The 16136-nt window shown below is 39.8% G+C and overlaps 1 protein-coding gene and 1 long non-coding RNA gene across 9 annotated transcripts in view; one reads left to right on the forward strand and one right to left on the reverse strand.

Moving 5' to 3' along the window:
* The window catches only part of CREB5 (cAMP responsive element binding protein 5), a 248726-nt gene that overhangs the window by 149868 nt on the left and 82722 nt on the right, over positions 1–16136 (reverse strand). The window lies entirely within an intron of this gene.
* LOC113989339 lies at positions 6067–12309 on the forward strand. 2 transcript variants are annotated; one of them, XR_003541225.2, is made up of 3 exons: positions 6067–6282; positions 9256–9424; positions 12087–12309. It is a non-coding gene; the product is annotated as an uncharacterized LOC113989339 (long non-coding RNA). The 2 variants fall into 2 exon arrangements; XR_005567023.1 differs by having other exon boundaries at positions 9256–9385.

Raw genomic sequence — 16136 nt, forward strand, 5'->3', positions numbered from 1 at the left:
GCTGGGTTTGTATTGAAGGCAGGGGGTATGGTGGGAGAATAATTTTGCTAATCCTTCATTTCGGTCTAGCTGAAGTTCCCTATATCCATGAGCCCAGAAAGAGCTATTGCCTGTTTTTCACACCAAATGACCTGACTCGCTGGGATATCTTTGAACAGCATTTCTTTCAGCAGCTACCTGACATTGCCTTTTGGCAAGTTGTCCTAGCTGAGTCCTAGTGAATTATAAGCATTGCACTGGGACATGCAGGTTTCTACAAAAGAAGAAAGCTTCCTTCTTGCCTGGATGCCGGAACTCAGTCTCTGATTTTCTATGGAGGGAGTAGTGATAGGGCAGAGGGTGAGAACCAGTAAATGCCTATGACTGTGAAACATTTGGAAACACTTGAGCACAAGCACTTTTCCATTCTTACCCCCTCTGCTGCTTTCTCCCAATGCAGACGACTGGTGGGTGAAAGGCTGAGATGAACTCCTGAAGTTTCCACTTAGTGAAGAAAAAGGGACATTTCCAAGGAAAGCCCAAAGAAAACATCTTCCTCAGCTTTTCTTCTCTCCTTTTCCTTTCACCTTTTTGAACTCAGTCATCATGTCATATTATGCAAAGGAGTTTGGACTCATGTTTTTTTCCTCCTTCCAACATAAATCTGTTACTTACTGCTAGTCTGAAGTGAGTGTGTCAGTCCCCTGTACCTCAAGTGCACAGGCCCTGCTCCCAGACACTTAACTCTCTGCCTCCCCACCATCCCTCCTAAGGGATGTGAGGGAAGGGGACACTTCCCTGCTGGATGACAACGTAGTGAGTTAGCCCCATCTGGTTTGTGGTGTGGGGTACACAAACTCACATCTTCCCATCATGTGAAAGGAGTGACATTCAAATCCAAAGTCAAATTCCTTACTGCAGAAGTGGTTCAGTAGTTTCTACCTGGAATGTATTAGAAAAAGACAGCAGAGACCTCACTTCAATGTCTTACTGGAAATTCAAGGTCTGCACCATTGCAGCATATTCCCCCTCTCCCAGTCTAATGTGCATAGTCAGCACTGAGATTCACTCCAAGCCTCAGTGGGGAACTTGAATCCCTTGACCTACTGGCCCAGAGAGGAGAGTGTAACCAAGTCACTCTGACAATAAACACAGAAACTATTAATAAGATAACTCTCTGGCTCCAGCAATCTCAGCATTTTAGACATAAGGAGGATGCCAGGTGAAAAGAATATAGTAGTGACAAAGGGTTAAATGAATGTGAACTGGGCAGGATCCTGCTACTGTGATTCTTTTCCATTGTTTGCTATGACGTGCAGCTGTGCAGAGAGAGAAGGTTTTAAGGGGACCCAGAATCTGGGAATACACTGCTTTTAAATGGCTAAAGCTGATCTTTAGATAGTGTTCCTGCCCACTTCATTGTTAATACTTCAAGGCATCCGTGTTTTATGTAATCTCAATTTTAATGTCAGCAAAACTTGATTACAGAACCTCTAAAAGTGAATTTGCAGAAGGGGACAGTGCAGTTTCCTTTTTTTAGTAGCACTGACAAAAGCAGGGGAGGGAGGACTTGGCAGCCAGCAGGTTAGAGCCTGGCATGTCAAATAGGTACTAAAGAAGGTTATCAAACTGGTGTAAATGCTGCACAGAACGTTACCTGTCCAACTCAGGACATGTTTGAAAGGGTGCTTGCTACAAGGGGATTAGGACAGTGGAGTGCTTGATCCTATTCCCAGAAGCAGCAGCCAAGTACACCACATTCAACACTAGAAGTTGTGAAGGGCACACAATTAAAGCTGGTAACCCAAAGGGAATGTGTTCTCCTTCTTAGATTGCTACGCTTTCCTAGAGGGACACCATTAAAATAGAAGGGGTGGCTGCAAACACACTCTGACAGCCAGTACATCTGAAAGGTCAGATTAGATTGAACACTTAGTCTTTATCCATTAGCAGAAGCTAGTAAATCAGAGAGTAGCAATGGCCAAGAAATAGCTGTGTCTTTGTTACTTAACCATGTCTTAAACCAGATTGAAAGGGCTCCAGGAAATCTGAGGGCTCTAGATAATACTCTAGATAATGTGAGAGCTGCTTCTCCACGACCTATTTGATAACCCTCCGCACATAAGGATGTTTACAGGCTGGGTGGCAACTCAGATATTTAGCTGTGCTGAGATGACAACTTTATGAAGTAAGAAAAATAGCACAGCATTTTATTGTTGTTGTCATCGGATGTGGGTGCAGCTTTGAAAGGTTGCTGTAGCAGTTCTGTCAATAGGACTTTTTGGAAATAAAGATTTTTCTGGTTAGGCCCCAGGCTGCATTAATTGTTTGGAGGGTGTAATTCTTCATCTGCTGTTAATAGCTTGCTAGAAAAAAACAAGACATGAAGTGTTCTTGGAACAATCTGTTCTAAAAGCCTAGGACTACACCAGGTGGAAGTTATTTTAGAAAGGTTTTTGCTTTGAAGGGCTGCTGAACAGTCCAGTGTTTGTGTTTGGTGTGTCTCTGCTCATAAAAGCTGGATATTTTCAGGGTATAGCATAATGGACTTCTCTCCTAGACTTCTAGCTTGCTATTCTCATACCCTAACAAGAAGCTCACATTTGTTGGCATGAGAGCACACGCAGTGCTTTCCTATAGTCTCTAATCACCTTTCCAGTTGTCTTGTCCATTAGAGGCAATAGAGGTACTCCTGGAATTCAGCAGGTTCTTCCCATTTGGAGGAAGCAAAAAGAGTTTCTTTGGATGTACAGGGAAACATAATTCTCTTACTTTCTAAAATGCTTTGTCTCATTTAAACAGTCTGCATGGATATGCCTCCAAGCTTTGTTGTCACTTTTATCTGTTATATGTCCAACTCACCCCATGGAATTGAAAAAGAAAAAAGAGGAAGAAATCAAAAACCTTCCTACACTTGAATATGTTGAACACCTTTGAAGCAGATCTTAATGTTTATTAGTTCTTGCTTTACCCTGATTTTGAAAAGTTAAAGAAAATTTCTTTTATATTTTTTGTGTGAATTAGCATTCTGTTGTTTTTACTAAATATGTCTGATAATTAAATTCTATTTCAATTTATTTTTAGCAAATCATAGAACCATAGAATAATTTTGGGCTGAAAGGGATCTTTAAAGATGATCCAGTCCAACCTCTCTGCCACAGGAGGGGACTATATTAACATGATGCCTGGAGAAAGTCTAGTATAAGCATTCTCATTTTTCTCACTCTGTTTAAAGAATCTTCAGCAGTTTATTTTAGCTTCCAGGAAACTAATAGCAAATTATCTTAGATGATTACATAACACTATAATTCTTCTCTATTTCTGGGGCAAAGAACTATACATTGAGAAAAATTCTGATGTTTAATTACATCAAATGTTCAAGACATTATATGAGAGGAACCTATTTACCTTCTGCTCCTGCAATAGCTACATCCTTTTTAATATTTCTGCAAGGTGAGGGAGTATTTCTTTTCATATTTTACAGTTGGTGAACTGATTCTCAGAGAGGCCAAGAACTTTGCCAAAGTTCATAAAGAAATCAGTGGTGAACAAGAAACCAAAGTGAACTCTCCTAGGACAAGACTAGCACTTTAACAATGTCTGGCATTGCTCTCTGTCCAACATCCGCTTGATTTTATCTATTCTTTCATGAACGTTCTGTTGTTCTTATAGTCAGAACTTAAAATGTTTTCCCCATTTACAGTGTTTGTTCTCTAAAGAACTTGTCAAAGTCTTCTGGTTTTCTTCATCTTTGAGTGAGAGGGCAGTGTTAGAAGTAGCAACCATTTAACCTTCCCAAGATATATCCCTCTTTTCCTAGTTCCATGCAAGCATCTCAAACTACTCTGCCAAACCCCATATATAGCAAAAGTGAGAGAAAGCAGGGAGTGTGTTCCCTTCTACTCCACCAGTTTTGGTCCACACATAGTAGAACAATCTCTGTGTGTTGGTGGTGGTGCAGATTTTCTTCCGGTCCCACCCCTTCTGTGAATTGGCAATGGTAGCCCCAGTTTCCTGCACTAACACTTTGTTAACAGCTTGCATTTCATGAGCAGTACATCACCCACTGCTTGGGAATGGTGATACAAGGAAGAATCCGTCACAGAAAGCAAGCAATCTGCTACATTTTTAACTAAGATTTAAAAGAAGGAAAAAAATAAGGAAAAAAAATCCACATAGGTCTTTCCTCTCTATTTGTCTGCTTCTGAGGAGTAAGCACCAGAGCAGATCTTCAAGGTGCTCACCCCGGGGAGAGGAGGACAGTTTCTGAATTTCTGTCTGTGGCCCATGGAAAGGACAGCAGCACAAAAGAGTGTGGGTGATATACCACCTTAACTTTCAGTCAAGCCAAATTGAGAGCCCCATGCCTGAATGCCCTTTCTGCCATATCAGCCCAAAAAGCTTATGGGAAAAGGGGGGACAAAGACAGGAGAGCAGCCTGCTCTACACAAGGAACAGTAAGGAAAACTGTTGTACACGGGCACATCAGGACAGCTGTTGAGGGAAAGCAGCTACATCCACTCAGGATAGCAGTCGTGCTCCAGAGCCAGGACGATGGGCTTGGCTGCTGATAGCCAGGTGGCTCTGTGCCAGAAAGCAGAATTGCAAGAGCTTTGCATTTCAGTGTTTTGGAGAAACCAGGAAAGGGTTGGGGTCCTAGTAAGTTCTTTCCTCAGGAGAGAACGTAACACATAGGCAAGAGCTGTGGGCCTAAGCTCTTTTCCCAGTGCTGGGAAGATCTCCCAGAGTCCTAAAACATCATTGTTACAGACCAAAAATTACTGATCCAACTGAATGATGCTGTTGCTAAGCAATCCAGTCACTTTGTTCCCTCTGTATGTAAACCACATCACTTTCCTGAAGTTAGATGCAGGACATAGGCGCATTTGGCACTGTCCACCGCCAGCTGAGTCCTCTGGAGTCTTCAGGACTTTGATTCAGACTCTTTTGTTTGGCAAATAGGAAAACTGAATGCATAGCAGTCTGCACCAGTTGAATCTTTATTTGCTTCACACATAAAGCCTATCTAATGTCAGCAAGCAAGGAGTGCTTGTGAATGAAAAGCTGCAGACACATCTGTTGGTTTTAAGAAAGGGGACTGCAAAATTTTCTTATCCTCTCATGCTCATGCTCTTATTGTGGCAAGTATTTTAAATGTCAGCTCCTCAGGATTATCTCAGAGCTGTATGACCAATTCCCAAACTATGTGCATCACTGGGAATACCAGTGGTTCCACAGCACATCCAAACTCACCCTGAAACACTGCAAATAAAAGACTGTGGGTTTAGGATTGCTTTTTAAACCAAACGTTTCTTTTAAAAGATAAGAGAATGGCTATTGTCAAGCTAAAAGCTGAAGAAAAAATTACTATATATATGGTAGTTTTTAAATGTATCAGTCATTTATATTTCTTTATGAGGAAAAAAAATTGGCTGTAGTTGCAATCAGTCTTAATTCATTCTTTATTGCTGCTCTGGTTCTGTGTTATTTGAGCTGGTTTAACTGTTAAAAGCGTTTCAAATGTTCACATGGTCTGCATTACATTACAGAATAAAAGTAAGTACAGCTCACCAAATGTAACTTTCTGAAATGTAAACCACATGAATTTGATTTCTTTGTGGTACAACTTTAATTGGGTTCAGAGGTCTTTTGGTCTTACCTGTCTATCTGCTCTCTGATGGCCTGACCTGATAAAGCTAATACAAAGAATCTGCGAATGTGATCCAAACTGATTACCCTCAGTTACAGTACATGGCTTTATTCTTGACAGTAACGGCCCTTTAGCCTGGTTCATTTTGAGGCTGCAAGTTTGAACCCTGGAGCCACCACTGAACTGGGAGCAGAAAAGTCACAACTTATATTAAAAGATTTTTGCCCTTGCAACTCTGTAAGATGAGAGAACGGGGGGGAACAAGAGCACCTAAGTGCAACAATAAGTGATCATGTCTCCTAGAAAACCTGCATGAGCATGCATGCAGATGCTTGCCTCACAATGCCACAGCAAATGTCACAACAGAGAATGCATCCAACACACTATGTAACAGAGAAGGAACTGTGAACAGAAATTCCAACAAAGTCTGAAATCTTCAGATACTGATCTTAAGCTGATTTCAGATTGTTGATTTTTTCCTTTTTTCCTATGCTGTGTTCCCTTGATGAGTCATCATTCACTCATCAACCCTCCTCTCTGTTGCACTATGTTGTGCCATATGCCTTGCTAGAGTGAAACAGCAGAACTGCTGCTTCCCACCCAGAAAAGCACATCAATATCTCAGCATCAACATGGAAGGCACTGTACAACAGGTACACTCACCTCATATCCTGTGACCCAACTTGTAAACATAGACCTGTATCAGCTTGTGGGAGTAGATCTGGAATTAAGCAGACAGCTCAGGAGAAATGTAGGTAGAAAAGGAGCAGTGTGCTGAAATACTAAAAGTCCCTTTGCCTGGTTAGATGGTTTTCTTGGTTTTGCAATGCACTGCCTTGATTTTGAAAAAGTAACATGAAAAAGATTCACAGTGCCCATAGGTCTTGGAAGAAGATACCATAGAAAGAAACACTCAGCAGACCCAGTAATAAAACAACATAACCCAATATTGAACATTACTCAACTAAAACTTCCACTGTAATTCATAAGTTTCATTCAAGTAAGTAAATCAGTAATAAGTAAAAACATTACAAGTCATCTAGTTCTGGCAAATTACATTCTGTTTTCCCTACTGGAAAACACACACACACACACACAAACCCTTTTAAAGCCAATGTAGCAAAATTTTTAGGCTAATATTTTAAATCCCATTCCTCAAAGCTGTTGTTTTTGTCATTTTTTCTACAGTTCTATTACTGAGCATTGTCCTGTACCAGTAGAACTGTCCTCCCAAGTAATTTCTACCGGTGAATATATGAGGTCCCTTAATTATTTCCAGGTTTTTCCAATAAGCGGTGTTAGACAGAGAGCTAAGAGCTGTGTTGCCATCATGCAAATAACAAGGCAGGGGCGTCTCTATTTTCCTGTTCATCTAATGGGCAAGGGGGAGGAGTAAGAAGGAAATTTATACCTCAGTGGCGGGGTTTTATTGTAACACAGAACAGTTTTTTTGTCTTAGAGTCATTTACACCCTCTTCAAGGACACAGCTTACAGCTTCCCAACTTGGTCATAAGGAAAATTGAACATTTCCAAGGATGCTTCTTCCAAAACAAAAATTGATTTTTTTTCCCCTTGAGGCTTGAAATGTGGTTTTGTGCTTTTGTTCTCGATCCCTGTTTTCCTTTATATATGGGGTTTTGCTTCCCTCTGCATTTATGGGTTCTGCTTGAGTCCAATATTGTTTCTAGCATTTGCTTTATAGGACTTAGGGCCCCACAACCCTTGATTTGCATTAACGTGCAACAAAAAGCTCCATGCTACTAAACTGTGTACAGAAAAAGACCAGACTGGAAGGGACCCCAGCTTTCCCCACAGAGAAATATAGTTTAACTTGATGGATTCTGGAATGAACTTTGCCTATTATGTTTTATATAGATTTTGAATAAATCCTCTGAGCCACAAATTTCTTATTGGAACAATAGAACTATATAGAGGCCAGGGGAAAATTTGGAAGCAAGTATGGATTTTATTCCCTGTCATGGAGCCCAGAATCCATATCTTTCTCCACATCCATTTAGTATGGCACAAAAGGAACTCACTGCCTCCTTTCTCCCAACTTCCTTTGCTACTTCACAGTAGAAATATTATTTTGCTTCCTCTTTTACTTCCCTATAGATCAGAAACAATTCAACAACACTCTAGGTCTCTTTCCTCTGTGGAACTGGAGCAGACTGCAGAGAAAGAAGAAATTAAAGCAGACTAAAAAGGCAATTAATTGTAAAGAGGCAACATTTTCACACAACTCTTCCACTTGATGTCTGTATTAATAGGCTCTGATTAGATAATCTACTGGCTACATATCTTCAGTCTGGACTTAGTTTACTACCTGTGCCATGTAATCTCAGACAAACAAAATCACTCGAAACAAGCACAAATTGAGAGAAATAATATGAAATCTGTTCAAATTCGATCTCCTTTGATTATCAGCAACAGTTCATGTCTTCAAATGTTGTACTTGTATATCAACCAGAATCAGTCGTCCATACCAGCCTGTTGAGTTTAAGACTTTCTTGTTTGAATATTTAAAAACTACTGCTGCCTTTTGCCCACTTTCTTTATGTTCATTTACATCTGCTGCACAAAAAAGCTACATCAACTACTCACATCAATAATGAATTAATGAAGTCCAGCATATCCAAAGAGAGATTCCTTCACACACATTAAGTCAGCAGTTCATCTCACCAGGGACAGTTTCCAATAACAGCTCAAAAACACTTGCTGAGAACACAAGCTTCAGCCATGAGTACGTCAGGAAAGCTTTCTGCACGCAGCTCTGTCCAGATGCTCCAGGAGAGCATCACTATTCAGATTTTCATATCTCTTACACATCTTTCTGTGCAATACCTGGGACAACACTACTGCATGTTCCAAGCCAGGGACTTATGGCATGAGAAACCACATGTCAGAAGAGGAAGCCAGATATTCAACTGTAGCTAGCACTTGCTTCCAAAGTGCTTAAAGGGTCAGAGAGCAGCACCTTGCAGCTGAATTGTAGTGGCTGATCACTCTCTAGACACCTCAGACAACAGCTTATCTAAGATATGACAAGCAACATCCACCATACAAGGACTAATATGTTGTCTAAATGTCCAGCTGCAGGTGTGAAAGGGAACGCTCACAGCAGTGTGAGCTGCAAGCTCAGGTTAACCAACCAGGAAACCCAATTCATTACTCCAAGAAACTTTTCAGTATGCATATCTATTTGTATTCTTTTTAGGTCATCTTACTATCAAAGGTGTGATCACCCTGTCTTTGTTTGGGCAATCACAGATATTTCTATACCGGGGGAAGGGGGGGGGGGGGGGGGGGGGGGGGGGGGGGAACACGGTGAGGGGGGAAGAAGGAAAAAAAACCCTAAATAAACATGCTTAATGCTGGGAATGCTGAGAAGAACAACATATCTCTAAACAAACACTGAATGGTTTTCAAGGAAAATTGTGGATTCCTCAATGTATACAATGATCCCAAAGATGTCAGGTTGGATTTGAACCCACGTCAGAGATCTTTAGGGACTATTGGATGTGTGTAATCACTCTCAAAACCACCATGAACTGAACAAATGGTTCAGAACAACTGCTCTGCTAAGAAGTTAGAATTAACATATCTGACTTCTATCCAATTCTAGAAAATTCTCCATTGCTTGAAGAAGACTTACGAAGATCAAAAGGAGCACCAGAAGTATTTCTGTGTAGGATCATTTGATGCTAACCATGCCTTTTTTTTTTTTTTTAAATCTCACCAAAAAAAAGCAAGAGGTGAGGGAACAGAAAAGTATAAAGACACAACCAAGACAGGTTAGAAAATGAACAATAAACACAACTTTTTCTTGTATCACATATGTATATGTGTACACATTGCATTTCAATCTGCAGGGTTAAAAAAGAAGAAAATTGCTTTGAGCCCTCACATTTACAGCAATAGTGAGCCTGGCTCATATAGTTAGAGAACTAGATAAAAGTAACATAATATTCAGAATTCCCCAGGAAGTGCATTCAATTCTCTTAATACTGTCAAATAAGCTAGGGATTTAGATTTCACTCATTTTGAGAAGTGTTCACTGCAAACATTTTATTACCTCAACAAGTTTTATGGACCCTATCAGAACAGCTGCGATTCACTTCACTTGCAGCAGAGGAAACTGGTAATAGCTCAAAGATTGCTCCTTTCATTTCATAAACCAATTAGGACCTGGATCCTATGACTGGAGTAACACAACCCCTTTTTTTACTGGCAAAATTCCACTTCATTTATGTGAGCTCAGAATAAACGTCTCTGTTGGCAGAATGCAGATGGTCATAGCAGCAAATGTTTCTAAAATACACTCTCTAATTTGTTCTTTCTTCCAAGGAACACTCTTCCTGCACTCTCAATCTACCTGCAGGTTCTGTCTAGCCATCAGTGCCTTGTTCAACTCAGCAATTTTTTGCTGAAAAGTGCTGAGAGAATTTAAACTTATGATTTACCATGTGAAACTTTGTTAGAAGGTCTCTAAAATGACAAATTTATTTAAATTATTTTTCCTTCTAAATCAAGATTAATTTCATTTTTTTAAAGGAACTAATTTTCATGATGTTGTCGTCTTAGATTTATCTATGCCCTTGATTTAAATTGTTGGTATTTTGGGGTTTTTTTAGACTGCTTTTTTTTTAAATGTGTATTTGGCCTGTCCATAAGTATAAACAGAACTATATAGTCCCTAAATGGGACTATACTGTACCATTGATTTTGAAAACTCAACTCATCAGTTAATAAGGAGGCCTACTTTTACAGGTGGTAAAATAGGATCCATATACTTTACACACAGTCTATAATTTCCCCCAGGCATTTTTCTCTGAACTATAGTAATTGGTTTTCATCCAGGCACCAGATTTAAAAAAACAAACAAACAAAAACACAAAAATACCAACAAACAAACACCAAAACAAAACAACAAACAAACAAAATTTCCAACCATTCAAAAAAAAAAACAAACCACCGGCGAGACAAACCATGTAAAATCAATGTGTTGTCTGTTCAGTACATCAGTGCCAATTCCCTTCTTGGAATAGATACAAACATAACTTCTCAGTGAGCAACTAAAGTTTTATTAGAGTTGTTTGTCTTCCCTTTTTACTCACTCATTATAGCAATTGAGCCACGCCCAGCAAACCTTTAAGCCCATCTCTGAACTGATATGGTGTAAGAGAGCATCCCAAAGCTTGCTATTTCTCTGGAACCTGTGAATTATGCTCTTAAATGAAAAGAAATTAAAAAAAAAAAAAGCCTTACAACAACCTAAATCTGTATTGTTCGAGTTAGAGTTTTACTGTGGCTTAGTTACCTGTCAAACAGGCTGACACTTGGATAAAACACATACTGGAATCATGCATCAGGGCATGTTAAGTGCAAAGCCTTGATGAAGAACAGAGCTATGTGATTTAGCTAAGCAGAGAGAGTTCTAATGAGCTTTTTCTGGTCTAGGAAAGCTTGATCTGTCATATCAAACCCACTGCAACTCTGAGATCCTCTTCCATCCAGAAATGATTTTACATCTGTTTTAGTTCAAAAAGTCATATAAATCAGAAGCTCTGCCTATAAATTTTGATTACACCTTTAAAGATTTATACAGTGTGTATTATTATATATATATATATATATATATATATGGGAGGTATGTAAGAGATATCAACCACTAAAATTAAGGAATAAATGCTAGATTCTTCAAGTTCTGTATATCACATTTAAGTCCTATTTATGACTTTCTCTGACGTGAGAGCCAACCAATGCCTATGAAAGTTCAGTATTTCTGTTCAGATACAGTTATGGGTGCAGTACACTATTCTGACATTTCTTTCCTATAGTTCTTGGGTGGGACAAGCTTTTCAGGACAGAAAGATCATGATCCATTTCTTAGAAACAACTTGCATGAGAATTGGCTTGAGTGTGGTTTTGCTGCCTATCTCAAACAACCATCAGGAGAGGGCTGGTTTCCCTTCATAATGAAAGACAACAATCCTAATGAGAGTCAGTGGCCAGTAGATCACACAATATCCCTGATACTTTTTTGTGTGTGTGTTCTTGCTGTGAGAAAGCAACATTTCTAACAAGCTTAGGAATTCTGTCAAGTAGAAAATATGAAGCACAAAATACTGTGTTCATTAATAAATTTAATCAACATGTATAACAAGTGCATAAGTTTCAAGTAACAGTTGACTTAAGTCAGATAAGAAACACACTAAGCTCTCTCTATTCCAGGTTGACAGGTTATTTATTACCTAGCTAATGATCCTACTTTCAGACCCCCGAAAGTCACCTTGATATAGGTTGGTACTTTCCAGCCCCAAACTAGACCTTACAGTAAGAAAGAGTTTTTGGAAGGTATGGGAGTGTGTGGCTGGGGATAGAAAAGTTGTGAACAATCACCCCTGTGCCTGACACACAGACTAGTGCCGTTTGCTCTTTTTCTTCCTGACTCAGCAGTGTCAGGAGAGATTGAGTCAGCTGGTCCTGAGCACGCCGATGTAAACAAGAGAGGAGGCTGGGGAGCAGACAGAGCTTCTAAACATCACAGACAGAGCAGCACAGTGTGATCTGCAGATCAATGTGTGGACCTGGGCAGCAGCTTGTTAAAACGGATGAACAGCTTGAACGGATCCATCTCATTTTCTCCCTCATCACCCTCTCTATTAAATGTAAGCTATGAGACAACTTGTTTCTGAGAAAGACACTCTTGTAATTATTTCCTGTGTAATTCTGAGCTTCCCAGAGGCTCGTGGCTGCGCACAAGTGGCTTGATGGAATTCCGTGTTAAGGTTGGCCAAGGTAGTAGAAAGGACTACAGAAAACATATCTTAGCATAAACAGAAGAAAAAGAAGCAGGAACATTAAGCAGCAATTAAAGCCCAACTTTGAGTACAAAGACAGAAAAAATAAAATTTTGACAGAATGACACTCTCAGATGCTCTCTCTCTTCCCACCAATCCCTTTTCCTCCCAGTCCAGTGATCTAACTGATGTTCTTACATCCTGCGCCACCAAGACTGTGGAATGGACTTGATAAAGTGACTGAGTGGTCATTTGATACTTCATCTCTCACTGCACATTTCTTCTCATCTCACAACACACTGTGGTGCTTCAGTTCAAATACATAAGTTGGAATGGAGGCTTTTACCTCAGATGTCCTGGAAAGGGAATTAGCCCTTGAATTTAATAAATGCACATCATTCCATGGACTCTTCAATGCCACACACTCCACTAACTTACTAGGAGCTTAAAGAGAGACTTTTTCTTTTATGTACAAAGATCCTTCTCCATCACTGACCTATTTCAAGTGCCTTCCAAAACTAGCTTCATTATGGAAGGGTTTCTGCCCATGATTGTCTCTTATAGGAGTCTTTTCTGTTTCATCAAGCTATAAAGGATGATAGCAGTATTCTCTGAGAACTTAATCAGCAGTTGCAGTCTCAGATATCTTGCACTACCATAAAAATCCTGTGCTTGCCACAGAGATGATCTATCCTTTTGCCCCATACTGAGGAGTTTAAGACTGAGAAGCTTTTTTTCATTTTCCAAATCGCCAAGACCAGTCACAATGAGTCTGCTCTTCACTGTGTCACCAAACCTCTGTTAGTCCCATTACAGGCAGTTTTCCTGACTACTCCATTTCCCACATCCCTCTGTTTGAAAAGCATTAAACCCCATGAAAAGACAATAAACTGGAACCACAGAGAGACATATGGCATCACGAGAGAGAAGAAAGAGGGACAGGAAGACAGTGCATAGATATTAAAATGAATGCTGCATGTGGGGACTGAAAGGCTGTTCTTCCGCTAGTACCATGCTTCTTCGGTACATCAAGGCACCAGAGGCATCTTCCAAACCCCTTTTGTTGCCTTCTCCTACCTGCTTGCATTTCACCAAATGTGGTTGAAATTTTCCCCTTCTGATGCTGTGCCAGAAGACCACCTTATCTCATTAAAAATGCTCTAGAACACTAAAAACAGATAATCTACATCACATTGTTAGTGCTTTATGTTCACTTTGGAGCCTGAGTTCACTGAAACTCTCTCTCTCCATTTAGTACAATGTTAACAACTTGCTGCATCTGTGACAACCCTCAATCCTCCCATATTCTCTATGAGCTGCAGAGCTGTACCAGTGAGTTTCAAGATGGAATAATTACTAGTTATGTCCAATACTAGCTTGAAAAACTAGTTTGAAAGGAGGTTACCTTCTCCAGGAATGCTGAGCTGTTAGGTTGCAGCTACCTGCAGTATTTGATAGTCTGAAAAACACATCTTTCCTAGCAAAAGATGTGTCCAGATAAAGCAACCAGCATACTGTGTTGTGACCAATTTGTCTGACCAGAATTTTCACACATTGCTATATACTCAGTCACAGAAAAATGGAGTTATTTTAAAAAAGAAGACAAGCACTGCTATTGTACAGCTTAGTTCAGAGTCCCGTATCTCAAGCTGATTCAGCTTATCTGCTTTTCTATACCTATGACAAATGTATGTCTTATATCATTTTTTCTTCCCTTCCTCCATATGCCTTACTGCTTTCCCTCCATGTATCTTATCTCAAAATGATGTGCTATTAATCAGCCAAAGACACCCTTCACTGCTAAGTGTTCCTCAACTGATTTTTCATCGGCACAAGTAGTTACTAGTTACAGCATTCCTCCCACATGCTGAAGCCTTGGCGGAGAGAGAGGAGGGATGGCAAGAAGGTTAGAGACTGCCTTAGCAAATAAATACTATCTGAGCTGCCATTTTGCTGTAATGGTAATGTTGCTCTTTGTTCTCAACAAAATACACACGATAAGAGGGAAGTGAGACTGCACTCAGTCTTATTTTTAAAGATAATAAACTTCATGCTCTTCTCTTTTGATTAATCTGGCTAGATGCCTGTTCAGTAGTATCTGAGGCTTAATACCTGAAACAATGTGTGTATGTATGCTGTGCCAGTAAGGCTTACCCAACAATGCTCATTCTGTCCTGTTTTCCCATGCATTGTGTCAATATCGCATTTTATATGCAAGACCCCAGAGTAGGGGATAGGAAAAAAAGAGAGGCATGGAGGGAAGGAGGGAGAGGGATGGAGGGAGAAAGAGGAGAGATGAAAGTAGGGAAAACTTACATCCCTTGGGAATGTCAGCTGCTATAAACTCGCCCACTCCTCACCATGAAACGAGCTGTGTGCGGGCACAGGTGGGTCCCATTCTCTATTACTAGAGCCCAGCCTATGAACAGGGGCTAAATGAAGACTTTCATTGCTGTTCCCTGTTTTCATTGGAGTAAGGCCATCATAAACGTTTGCAGGTGGCTTGGCCATAGTCTGACACTAAAATATTTGTGGTTGTGATAAAAATCAGAATATTGCTACAAGATGGTTCTATATAACCTTTAGGGCTTGATCCTGTTCTTACAGAACTCAATGAGAGTTTTACCCAATTGCTCTCTGAGGGTTTTATTGCTCATTAAAAAGCATATTCCCTGGAACAATTCTTCATGGTAAGGACTCATCTGCCCTTTGGGGTAGCTTCGGATGATTTAAAAAAAGGAGAACCCAATCAAAACTCACTGATTTGAGCACTTCAGAATTTGGGCTTGTTAAACGGCTGAACCATCTCAACTTTGTAAGGCCAAATCGAAACAACCAAACTTTGAAGAACTCAAATATTTTCTGAATCCATCTGGATTTTTCTTCAGTTGTCTATACCAAAACCATTGTCCAGTCTGTATTCCTCATGAAAGAGTCTTGGATATAATTCTTAGCACATTTGGAAGGATAAGATGAAGATAAATGGAAATGACAAGATATTCTCTTTGAATAAATAAAACACACCACAGAGAAAAGACTGAGGGAAAAGAGGACAAACAAGGATGCTCAACACTTTGGCAAGTAAATGAAGTTGAAAATGTAGCAATTATCTCCTAGGACACACCATGAACAAAAAACAAAACCTCCTAGGAAGAGGGAAGAATGGGGAACAGAGTATGTTGGGAGTCACACCATAAGTCTCATTCACACACCAACTCACACAGAGACTAAAATGCTTGACAGTTGCTTCCCAATAAAGCAGCTTTAGACTCAGACTTAGGAAACGTTTGTGTGTTTCAGTCACAGGGAAGAATTAAGATTTGTCATGACAAAATTTCCCAAATGACACATACCACTGACTAGGAAAAGGCCCTTTTATCCACAACCCCTCTAACTTTGGAGATTCTAATCACCATGGCCCCAAACCAACACAAACTTAAAACCTGACTGACAGGGTCTTGCAAAACCACACGCAGTTTTTTTCTCATTATATGGAAACAATTGTTTGGAAGCCAAGTACAGTCCCACATAAAACACCTCACCACTGCGTATTAAAAGTTGTTTGGGTTTTTTTAATGTTTTTAATTAGGATTATAATTACCACTAGACCTATTAAGTCACAATTCGAACAGGAGCTTAATCATCTTTAACGCAAATAATGGCATTAGTTAATGTTTTTCTTTCTAAAACTGTAAAAGAAAGT

The sequence above is a fragment of the Pipra filicauda genome, unplaced genomic scaffold (assembly GCF_003945595.2).
Source record: "Pipra filicauda isolate LSUMZ 115617 unplaced genomic scaffold, ASM394559v2 scaffold84_size4826128_pilon, whole genome shotgun sequence".
Lineage (NCBI taxonomy): Eukaryota > Metazoa > Chordata > Aves > Passeriformes > Pipridae > Pipra > Pipra filicauda.